This window comes from Dreissena polymorpha, chromosome 3 (assembly GCF_020536995.1).
Source record: "Dreissena polymorpha isolate Duluth1 chromosome 3, UMN_Dpol_1.0, whole genome shotgun sequence".
Taxonomy (NCBI): Eukaryota; Metazoa; Mollusca; class Bivalvia; order Myida; family Dreissenidae; genus Dreissena; species Dreissena polymorpha.
Genome location: NC_068357.1, coordinates 110,937,608 through 110,950,426, shown reverse-complemented (window position 1 = coordinate 110,950,426; position 12,819 = coordinate 110,937,608). Strand labels below are relative to the sequence as shown.

Below are 12,819 nucleotides of genomic sequence, written 5' to 3'. Positions count from 1 at the left end.
AGAAAATAACATCTACAGCGTAAGCAAGCGTTTCATCGATGTCGATCACGAAGTGACGTCAAGCAATCGAACGCTTGGTTTCAATGCAGTAAATCTCGAAAATATGTAAATGCCGAAAATTTAAAGGCGCATAATCAAAACAGTAAAACTAGAATTTACACTCGTTTATTCCAACCTAATATTTTGAAACCGTGAAAATATATAAAGGTTTTTAATTTTCACGATATAGTGAATCAATTACCGTAAAGTGGAAACGATCGAACATCCTTAATTTGAGTTACAATGCTATGACGTTAAATTTTATTTACACTTAAATGTATTATGAATATTGCTGGGCCAAGTGTGAGGTTGAGCGCTATATAACCGGTTTAAAACCCCAATGCTTTGCGTTGATCGTTCCAAGGCGGTGACCCCAGCTTTATTCATATTTTGTGTTTATGCTGGTTTGTATTGTGCTGTATTGTGCTGTTTTGTACTGTTTGGGCAATCGGTCACTTGCCTTAAATAAAGGACCAACTAATTGTTTTTAATGAGAATTCAATACTGCTCCAGCAGCTAGAGTTTCACTTCTTTATATGACTTGAACTTAAGGGGCCATTTCACAGGGTTTGGTATGTATTTAAGTTTGTCATCAAATGCTTTTGATTGATTGATAAATGTAAACATTGGATTTAAAAAGCTCCAATAAAACAAAAAACAAGAATAAAACGAAATAAAGAAAAAAAGAAACCCTAAACTAGGCTCGAACCACATGGAGTAAAAGTCTATCGCTTAGACCACTCTGCCATCCATGCTCATACAAAAAGTGATGTATTTTATACTTTATATCAGCAATCCTCGTAGTATCACAAAATAGAACAACAACAACAGAAATCTCCAAATTACTAAATCATTTAGAATTGCAACGCTTTATAATTTTCAGGTTTTTAAATCGTCAAGGATGCATATAATGTATATTTTAGAGCATGGTTAATGTTTAGTATTAGTTTTTCCTCACAAATAACATAACTACACCGAAAATTTGCGAATCTGAAACATTTTTTCTATTTGTAAATTTAGGAAAACGTGAAAATGCCCCCTCAAACAAATATATACACCGGTATGTTTGTCATTCGAATAACGGACTAACAATTAAAAATGAACACGTGAAAAATAATCAAAATAGAATATATTTAACAAAATATATAATAATCCGTCTTTACAAACATAAAAAAGATTGTGTTGTAAACAGGGCACGTACACTACCATTAAAAAGTGAATATTTACGAGCCTTCTCTCGATCTAAGCAAGTCGGCCAACAAAGCGACCAAAGTAAATAGAAACTGGTAATAAAAAAAAACGTAATAAAAGAATCATTAAAATGAGACGGTATTTAAAAGGTATAGGAGACCATAACATAAATGAACTACACGTTATTAAAGCAATACACCTTATTTGGCATAGTAAATTTAAGTATAAATAAGAAACATATTTTATCTATGCCAATTAGAATATATCTGGAAGAAAATCCGTCTATTTTGCGCTTTAAAACTTAAAAATAATCGCGTTTGTGGAAATGGACGTATACGTCTAGAAATCCTACTTTCGGGTTTAAAAGCGATAACGTTTGAAAAATAAAAAAATACTTGCTAACTAGGCTATATATTTAATTTTAACTATTCCAATTAGAATTGATCTTCTGGTTACAAGGTAGAAATTCGTCTTTTTTGCGCTTTAAAACTTAAAAAAATAATCGCGTTTGTCGAAATGAATGGACGTAAACGTATAGAAATCCTAATTGCGGTTTTAAAAGCGGTACCGTTACTTGCTAACAAGGCAATAGATTTAATGACAATTTTGCACACTTTAAAAAAATTGCATCTATATGTATTAATTAACATGTATTTCATTTCAAAGTCAGAGGCAATGTGTGTGGCTTTAACTAAGATTCTGCGACGAGTATTTTGGTTGATATGACATACTAGAATGCGTTCATTAAAATCTTTTTTAAACACTATTTAAAGGTTTGCCATGTTGTATTGAAATACAGTTCTTCTGCAGTAAACGGTCATACAATACGATACATTATAATATCGCTTCGGCACATTTAAAAATGAGAGGGATTGAAACATCCTTCAACAAGGAAGACGAAAGCAGAATCAGTAAATTCGAGGAAAATGCTACGATCTTGAGACCTTGCCTTTTACATACCGTACCTGTTGGATCAATTCTCGCAGAACGGACGTTTTAGGTACTTAAAGTATATAATACTTAAATATAAACACATCAATGTTTGTGTATATTTAATAAACGTTTTTAAAATATAAGCCCTCGCAGATATATACTTTGTTTCACTCATGAGCCATTGCGAAAGTTCTTTTGCATACACGTGAAATGTTTGTATGGTTAATTTACTAATTCTTTGTTTGTTTAACTTCTTCTCTTGAGATAGGTATTATATTATGTAATGATGTGCAACTTTTAGGCAATTACATTTTGATAATAACAGTTATTGTTCAATATATACATAATCTTCGTTGTTTAATTGAACAATTGTTTATTAGAATGCTCACCAAAATTATCTGCGATTGCGGATCGGGATCCACAAGCTGCTATGGCCATGATATTAAATGAACTTCAAGAAACCAGAAAAGTTTCGTTTTGGATTGGCTTTTGTGTTTCTTAACAAAAATCAGGTATTTAGCACTTTCGATATAGTTGTGTTAAACTGATGAGTTGACAAAGTCTTCCTATAAATGGTTTAACTTGTTTGAAAACATACTCAACATGTCTTAAGATGAGAACTATGAGGACTTAAATATATCATTGTTCCTTCAATATAACAGTGAATATCATAAAAAACAAAGTGCTTTTTAATAAGGATATGGGAACGTGGCAGAGCTATTGACAGGCCCTTTACCTACAAACGGCGCTTATCAGATCTTTTACATGAAGACACTTTCACCTTTCCTTCGGACTTTGATTCAACCATAACAGCTTTTAGATTATCTATATGATGTGGGTATTTTGGACAGTCGAGCAGTACTGCGCATAAAAGACAGAAAACATTTTGGTAGATTGGCACGCACAGACCACTTACTGGAATGTCTACCCAACTCCCATGCACTCTGGTATGACCACTTTGTTCAGGCTCTTGTCAATACCGGTGTTCACGAAGAAGCTGTGGCCATGCTCAATATACCACACATTCTAAACGGTTAGTAAATAAAAAATCAAGTCACCTTATATTTTGATAATTCCTGGTCGGTTTTTAAAATCAAACACGTACTTATAAACACTTTATATTCCCTTATTGACTAAATGTATGCATTTAAGTCAAAAACATACTATCAAATATCACAAAATAATGACAGGTGAAAGATAATCAATTGCACTGTGAAAAAGAAAATGTATATATACGTGAAACACGCTCTCTGTGTTAATAAAACCTTCGGAAAATGTTGTCACTGTAAGTGAATTTCACCTGTTGCTTGAACGCTTGTAGCTATAAAATACGTTTGTAGACTAGTTTAAATTCTATTTATTCATTTTCGTTTCAGTACTAATTTGAATTTCGTCGGTTACATTTATGTTTCTAATGTTACAGACGGCGACGATAAAACAAACGTAGAAAAAGTTTTTGCTCGAAACAAGATAATACATAATGAAATTCCTTTCAATAAGCACAGAGGTAAAACTTTTGAAAAAGAAGATAAAATCGAATCAGAAGCAAATAACAGTAAAAATGAAGAACACAGAGACGCAAGAAGTCTGACTTATAATGAAGAAAAACATGACGATGAAGACGGTGACCTCAATCATATTATAGGGCAGGCTTTAAGCGATATTAGTGATGACGATGACGGTTCAAATGCAACATTTAGCTCCTTAGATATTGTGTCAGAAGTGACTCACCGAAAAGAGATTGTCTCTGAATCTGGTTGTTCAGACAGTGGATTAGACTCAATAAGTGTTTAATACAATAAGGAATTGTATGATGATCTGTATGTGGACACTTCAAACCAACAACAGTGTGCAAAGTCAAAGGCCATGATATTTAATAACATGTTGTATCCATGGGTGGAGTTTTACGACAGTTTAGTTTCCCGTGGTGATGGTGACATCATTTTATTGGCGGAGGTTGGCACAGATCACTTTAATGATGATTGTAGCCCCGACGTCTTGCCGCTTCAGGCGCTTAATTCGGAGTTAATGCGAAGTCTTAATAACAACTCGCATACAATATCTGCAGAGTGCACATCGAGTACCAATGGAGATCATTTAGAAGGGAAAAGTAACTGACATTTAATTAAAACAAATAAGCGTATACGTTAATGCATGTTTTCATCTTTATTAAGAGTAAGATATTCAAATTTGAAATAATCAAACGGTTGGCAATGCTCATGCTAGAACTCGGCTAGAATGCGAACCACACGGTTCACAAGCATAGCCCTCAGGGCACATGGCAAGTATTGGAAATGCAGGATCCCGTAGTAGAACCATATTTTATGACATTTCATCACACCTGTATTACAAAACAAAGAAACGCATTTGTAAGATGAATATGAATCGCATTGTTATCATTTTTTACGTTCAGATAATATCTGTATGACTGTATATTTTCTACAGATCCAACAGGTGTGCAAATGCACGAGCATTCAAAATTAGATGCTACTGCACACTGCCAGTCAGTCCCGCCCTTCGCCCTGCAACGGTCCCGTGAGTATTTATTGCTGCTTGCAGACCAAAGAGTCGAAATAAGATAAATTTACAAAGCATGAATCGATTTTAGCACCAATTTTTAGTATAATGATGAAATGTACATAACTCTTTGTGTTAATGGCCATACAAATGTTTTTCTCAAATAAGATTCGGTTCATTTTCTGACATTCTTATTCGATATAAACCCTCTTATTTGGGGTGGTATAATTATAACCATGAGTGTATAATTTACACATGCAATTAAAATCGATTGTTCACTCTCAAGTAATTGTTTGTATATTTGTGTTCTTCAGAAGCAGATAAAGTACAAATGGATGAATCTCTGAAAATAGAAGGTACTTCAGAGCAGGTACCACCGCGACCACCCGGTAAGATATGGGCGTGTCGCAATATTGTAGTTGGACAAACTGACCTATGCTAAATTATTTATATTAATAATTATTATAATCTGACTAGAATGATTTGACAATAACTAGCAGTTGTGTCTGAATGCTGAATGTACATGTCTAAAGAGGATTAAGATGTTGATATGCATAGGTAAATGTGCGGTGTATGATTGTTCTCGTACACAGTTTTTAAAATGGTGTTATGGAAATGACGTTTACATTTGCGGCTACCATTATTTAAAATAATAACACATGTTAACACTTCTTCTTGCTAACTTTCATGAAATATGTAGTGAAGTGGAATATTATAATTATCTTTACTTCGGTTATCATAAACAAAATCTTATTGAGGATGCACGGACTAAATGCTCAGTAATATGTGTCGCTTAACTAGTGCTTTTTCTAGACATCATGACTCTTTTGTACTCGTATAAGGGATCTTTTTGATTGAGTCTTTTGAACAAGTTGTTTCGGTTAGCAAGACACAGAGACGGACACATTAGAAGATGCCAGCCAAACATAATATATGCAGTGTCGATGCTATAAACATCCCCTTGCAATTGTTAAAAAAGACCAAATGTTGATAACTAAACATCATATTACGTTTTGTCCTGTAGAGACAATTGGCTGTTACTTATGTGCGCATAAGCTTTGAGAATAAAGTTTAAGGCAAGCAGAACGTATATTTGATTTTAAGGTATATTTGATTTTAAGGGTGTAGATCAACGGACAATACGGTGTTGTATCTCAACATATATAACCATTAATTCAAATTAAAAAATAATAAATTGTTTGCAATATATATTAAAACAAGCGTTCACTTATTTTATTTTAGCATTGGTCTAAAAGATCACTACGAATAATGTACTGTGTTTTACAGGTACGCACGTCAGTCGTAATTATGGCGTAATAAGTCATAGCATATGTTTCATCGTTTATTTTACGCTATGGATTTTAAATTTTATTCAAAGCTCTTCAACGTTCGCCAAGAAAAATCAAATATACTGACGTTGTGATTTTTGAACACAAAGAGCCGATGACAGAGACAACGCTATGGAGGCCAGACCATCTGTCTCTTCCTAAAGATTGTCAAATACTTGATGTATTAAAAGGACGAGGTACTTTTGCTGATTATTTAAAGAAAATTCAGTTACAGAACAGATAATTGCACAATGAAACACCCACGAGAAAAGAAATCGTCAATGCCTTAGCTGAACGTAATGCTTTATTAAACAGCAAGAGGAAGGACATAGTTGTTATAAGGATGAAAGAACTAGAAGCGTGCGCACTTCAAACGGGTACGATGGCTAATATTTTATAATGCTGTACCACTTAATACATTTGTGTATAACTTTCAACTTATCACATGGTGAAACCAACAGACAGACACACAATACATAAATTCTAACTGTTTGTTTTCTCTCTCTCTGTAATCTATCATGAAAAGTATAGACTTAGTTTTTAGTAAATGTAAGTATATAATAGAACATATATTTTGATTGTAAATAAAAAATGAAATATAATGTTACAAATTTCAGCTGTGATTTCTGACGAGGTTTGCTTTGAGGACGAAACTGATCTAACGAAAGGATTGTATTCAGCAAGAGAATTGAAAAATGATGGTATAACACAACTTATATCAAAGCCTTCGGACAATGAACAGTACGAAACATTTGATGATGAGACTTCAGTTGAAACGACGCTAACGCGCGTCACCGGATGTCCAGCAGTTAATCGAAACGTCGTTTTTGGAGATGTGTAAAAGGCGATGGAAGACGATACAATATATAAAGATTCAGCTATTTACTTAGAGTATGTGCCGCCCAGTGAAGAAATTGGGGGCATTTAACGTGTTAAATGGCAAACTATAATTAATTTCAAACAGAGAATAGAATGTATGTGTCTGCTTTTCTCATTTAAGCTTTAAAGTCACACTAAAATACCCATACCCCTCTTGCTTGTTTAGTTCATCGATAATGAAGTTCAAGTCTGTTCCAGAAACTTTCGTATGGTCTGCTGAAACACTACCAAGTATCACAGACGACGCCAAACATCACCAAAAACAGATACAAAGGCATCTACCCATGTACGTAGTTCAGTTTTAAAACAAAACCAATTAAGCGTTCACATCACCGTTTGATTCGGAAGAGTAAAATATAATAATGAATCGACATGAAATTACCATTAATTTGGCTGTATTGTATCGCTCCTTAACACGTTGTTATCATGTTGCTTTGTTGTATCGGATTCTGTTTCTGGAGGTTTGTTATTTTGAGATAATAATTTGATGAGTGAAAAGGTCTCTCTTCATGTCAAAAAACATTCTACATCACTCATAAATTGTACTCTTCTCGCAGATGATGATTACAGAGTAAAAGTTTTTGGTGGGGACACGGACTACATCAACGCCAGCTTCATCGACGTGAGATCTGATTTGTTACTTAACTAAGTCTTGCTTTTAAGTAAATATACATATATTGCAAATATTATATGTTATGCAACAGTGATAGCATTTTAATATTTACGGTAATAAACTATATATGGAAACAAACTCGTGAATGTCTTAATAAGCCTTTGTCGAAAAGCTTGAGCATTTAAATACAATCGAACTTAAATATAAATAGGTTTAATCTTAATAAGCCTCACAATTATTGTTCCGTATCACTATTGTTTATAGGGTTACAAAAAACGACACGAATACATTGCTGCATTAGGTATGTATTCATAAACACCTTTAAATATATATTTTTTGCTAAGTTGCAATAGCATAACAAATGCGAATGCAATCTTGTTGTTGAACATTTTCTAAAAATTGAGTATTTTGCAAACTGCTTCTTAGCGATTATGATTGTGCAAATGACTTTCGATATATAAACAAGGCCACTAACACATTCGGTAGCTCATTAACAAATGATATATTTTAAGGTCCGATGTCTACGCAACTTGGTGACTTAAGTGCTTTCTGGAGAATGGTTTGGCAACAAAAAGTAGAGAAAATCGTTATGGTAACAAATCTAGTGGAAAAAAGGGTACATACGTTTGTTACTTAAACAATGTTTGTCTAGATTAAATGCTATCAATACTCCTATTAATGTTTTCATAGTTTGAAAAAAAACATGGGTAAAACAATTATTTCTATACGTCAACGTTTTCTTATTATAATCGTATTTGTGAAATAAGCATCTTGACGTATGGCAGCAATAGTTATCCTATACAAATGATATGTATGTATAAATATGGTCCACCATATACGTCTGTGAATAATTGTTCTCCTGTATTTGAAATAAAATTCTAAAATCATTTGTTATTTTGCAGACGGTCAAATGCGAGCAATATTGGCCTATTGCCAGTGTTAGTCAAGTATGTGGTGACATCCGTTTGTTTGTCAATGCGAAAATCACTATGCTGAGTTTACGAGACGGACATTTACGGTCATGAAGGTATACGCCGTATGTGGACACACATTTATGTAAAGTAGCTACCAACATATCGATGCTCAACATCTGGAATATTGCATTATTGTTTTATAAAGCGTTTATCAAGTGTGTGTTTTGTGATTACTGTCGTGCAAAATGTGAGGTTAGAGTATTGGCAGTTCCAATGCTGTGACCCAAGCTTTGATAATCGTTTTGTGTTTATTGTGTGTGGTTTTTAATTGTTCTGTAGTTTAAAAGGGATTTCATAATACAAAGTAATAAAATATTTTTATCATACTATCGAATTGATATCTGCCTGAAATAACGTTGTCTGATATATTTTTCTATATCATGGTCAACAGGAAGTTCTAATATCGAGTTACGTGGAATTGGCAATTAAGTCAACAATTTCTATAAACATGAGTCAGGTTCAACAAAACAAACAATTTGATACCAAGAACGTACATATTTCATTCTAGTTTAAAGTCACAAAGTAACAAAAACGTTTATTTTTTTAAAATTACAACAGCCCGCACTGCAGAAGTTAAAGACGTCATCAATTGGGCAATAAATCTTAAATATCGATATAGTCATTGCACTCGCAAGTGTTGCACATAAAGTCAAGACAAATGATGCCTGTATGCTAATCCTGAACTATTAAACAAACGATTTAACACACTTATGTCATTATTGACACCATCATCAGAATGTCAATTTCAATACACATCTCCAAAATGGCGTCTCAGAACTATTCGGTGAAATTTGTTGTTCGATTAAATTTGTCGCTGCAGTCCATTCCTGATCTCCAATTCAAGACGTTTATAATTAAAGCGGCTGTACTCTTCCCATTCGTAGTGAAAACAACTTTTTTTCTCTATATACGATGTTTAAAATAAGCTATTATTCGGGTTGTCTTTTCGAACGCCGTTTCTACATGTATGTCAACGTGTAAAAGCCGGATCAGCAAAATCAGCGGTGATCCGTACATTTTAAATATAAAGAAATGGATTTCTTCGCAGATTTTTAGGACAATGTGGTATGATAAACAGAAAAACAGGTTACTGTCCCATCATTTTGTAATATATCAGGCTCGGCACGAATAAAATAACGGCTCGGAAAGCCTCGCCGTTATATTATTTTAAGCCTCGCCTGATATATTACAAAACGATGGGACAGTAATCTGTTATTCGCAATATATCACGATCACATCTATAAAGTCTATTTTTTATTTTCTCCTAATTGACAAAGTGCTGCTTGAATATGTTATTTTGGTATAGTATCGTGGCTTTTTGTAAAGAGTTTTCCATCATGTGTACTTTTCTGTACAGGCCATTGAAGAGAGAATTCTGCATCACGTACATTTCACAGCGTAGCCGAATAAAGACGTTCCAGATGACGTCACGTCGATCATTGAGTTCTGAGATAAAATCTTACATGCTCCAGAAGTTCTAAGAGGACCTACCATCTTGCACTGCAGGTAAATGCAAAATCTACACACGTGAGACATGTGGGATGGAGAAATGTTAAGATGAATGATTGAGGACAGTGGACATGTAAAGCTTTGATACGAATTTTTCGGACAAAGTTAAGAAAATCTAGTCATTAATATGTGTACAAAGTGTATACTGAATTGAAAAACCTCTTCCGAGAGCTTAAATATGATATCGGAAAGTTCTTGCGTACAGTGCAGGCGTAGGTCGGACCGGTACTTACATTGCTATAGACACTGTCACAAAGGAGGGAGAGTCAGAAGGGACAGTAGATATAGAAGGATGTTTGCTCAACATGAGACAGAACAGACCCAACATGGTCCAGACTGCGGTAAAGTGCTAACACCTTTTGCATATTATTTGCAGTAAATGTTTGCTACTAATGCCTAGTTGCTTCGCTGAATTATTTAAACAGTACACCGATATTATAATTTGGGTAGGAACACAGCTGTCGTTTGTCTATTCTCATCAAATACAAAGCATCCGACTTTACTTTTTTGTATATAATATTTGTTTAATTTTGGTACATCTGTGTTACTTCGATATTGTAAAATGACATCTAAGAAAGATTTATATAATTTGATTGCTAATTTCACAAGAGTATTATCCCAAAATTGAAAAGGCATGAATGCATGGAATTAGACGCATGCGTTAAACTACACAATAACTAGACTGTCATCACTTTCAAACATGTCATAGGCAATTGTCTAATAGCTTATATACTTGTATGTTTAGGGACAATTCGAGTATATTCACCACGCCGTGGTCCACTCTCTAACGTTCAACTGCAAACATGTGGCCGGTGAAAAGTTCCAGTCATATATGAACACTATTTCCAGGGAACAAATAAAAAACATATTTCACGTACGAAATCTGCATTGGATAACCTTTATAATATCAAACATAGTATATGCATAAACATATATAAAGTAACACAAATGCTTTGTACGCGTTCATTTGTTAAGTAAAGTAAAATCATATGATATATGAAAATGGTCAATCAATTTCGTATGGTTTAAAAAAAAACAAAAAAACATTATGTCTTGTAGAAATTGCAAGAGACGAAAACGCATGTGCCATTGGAGGATTCCGAGGCAGTGGAAAGAAACACATACTTCACGGACAAAAACAGAAAAGGGTCCGATATTCCAGGTTATAATCTTCACTTGTTTTTTTAATCGTTTTGATACATACATACACTTTAAACTGTTTGTACATGCGGGTTCGGTTCAAATCAAACTTATTCTTGTGTTAAAGCGTTAAAACACTTAAATAGATTATGTTCATCGACCAAGAATCTACCTGAACCAGAAACCAGGTACACCAGACTATATCAATGCAGTATATGTGAACGTATGTAGAAAAATAAATGCTTAACTATTTGTTGCATATTATTACAATGACCTAAAATTTGCGTGAAAATGTTTGATTAAATGTAACTCTTTTTAATTGAATAAATATTGATGCTAGGTCATGTTTTTGTGTATCATAGAGCTTTCTGGCCAAGAATAAATACATCCTTGCCCAGTCACCTCTTCCTAACACAGTCGCCGACTTTTTGGCGTTAGTTGTCTAGACGGATTTTGCCTGCATTTTCAATTTTGAATCAACATCGGCAACTGAAAACGTGAGTAAAACTTCTAGTAGTCGGATACTTATTTACACTTAAAAAAAATCTCGTAATGTTTTCGCCACTAAGCATCATGCAATATTTCACGGTTGTATGAATACTTACAAGTTGCTGCATATATTCATTAACCTTTTTTCTAAATAAAATCATCCTAAACGTTAAATTGATAAATTAGATGTAAAGTATACCTGTCTGCACCATTACAATCGTACGACTTTTGCATTACCCAACTCCAACAGGATGTCGGTGTGTATGTTCCCCCAGGCAACAAAGTGTTAAAAAAGGGGATGTTCAACGTCCGTTGTTTGAAGCCAGACGCTAATGCGTACCGTTTCAAACGAAAATTAACAATTGATTACCATGGAAAGGTTTCTGTTTTATTAATTTGTTTTTCAAATTCGTATAAATTATATTACCGCTTGTGCATATATTCAACACAGTTGTTAATCTGATGTAATAATAAATAGTCTCTTCCATAGAATTCAAAGCATGAACCAATAGTGCATTCTTTGTTGTATATGTTTAACAGCTTTGAGAAAATGTATTTAAAGTCGTTAAGTAGATCACATCAACCGATCTTAATAATAATACAATAATAACGCAATACTAAACAATAAACTGGTATTGCATTTGTGTGATACTAGGAGCTGTGTCTATCGAACCTGGAATTCACTGATTGGAACAAGGATCAAAACCTTCCAAATTTGCCGTCTGACTTCCGTCGATTGATTGCAAAAGTAGATATTGTTACAGCCAGTACGAATGCTGATAGACCTGTACTTCTACATTGCCTGTACGTTGTGTGATGTGTTCTTATTTCTTAGCATAAATATGTTTTTGCTTGTTATATCCAATACACATTACACGTATATTTATTGTATATTGTAGTCGTAAACACTTGAAAGATATTAACATCCGTGTGTGATAATCAAATCCTGAGTATGCCGGTAGCAAGCCGAACACAATATGCTCTACATCAAAACAAACAATGCCATTGTGTCATCTTGCAATTCATGTATCAAATAACTGAAATGCCTCCCTGCTACAAGCGATGGAGGTGGAACATGAAGTTAGCATTGTAAACGCTGTCAGGAAAGTGAGGTCAAGATGGAAACGTGCCATTCCTAATTCAGTACGTAGATTGGTTTGCTGGTTAAATTATTAGGTCATTCGACTTGTTAGAAAAATAGCGTGAG

General features: G+C 33.9%; 3 long non-coding RNA genes across 3 annotated transcripts; all 3 read left to right on the top strand.

Annotated features, from left to right (window-relative positions):
• Window positions 1-2,552: 2,552 nt before the first annotated feature.
• On the top strand, window positions 2,553-4,261 carry LOC127871022 (uncharacterized). The gene is made up of 3 exons (XR_008045044.1): window positions 2,553-2,675; window positions 2,861-3,196; window positions 3,587-4,261. It is a non-coding gene; the product is annotated as an uncharacterized LOC127871022 (long non-coding RNA).
• A 2,798-nt stretch (window positions 4,262-7,059) lies between these two features.
• Window positions 7,060-8,116, top strand: LOC127871020 (uncharacterized). The gene is made up of 4 exons (XR_008045042.1): window positions 7,060-7,173; window positions 7,445-7,509; window positions 7,765-7,801; window positions 8,013-8,116. It is a non-coding gene; the product is annotated as an uncharacterized LOC127871020 (long non-coding RNA).
• A 1,746-nt stretch (window positions 8,117-9,862) lies between these two features.
• On the top strand, window positions 9,863-11,136 carry LOC127871023 (uncharacterized). Its single transcript, XR_008045045.1, has 3 exons — window positions 9,863-10,324; window positions 10,729-10,857; window positions 11,043-11,136. It is a non-coding gene; the product is annotated as an uncharacterized LOC127871023 (long non-coding RNA).
• Window positions 11,137-12,819: the final 1,683 nt, after the last annotated feature.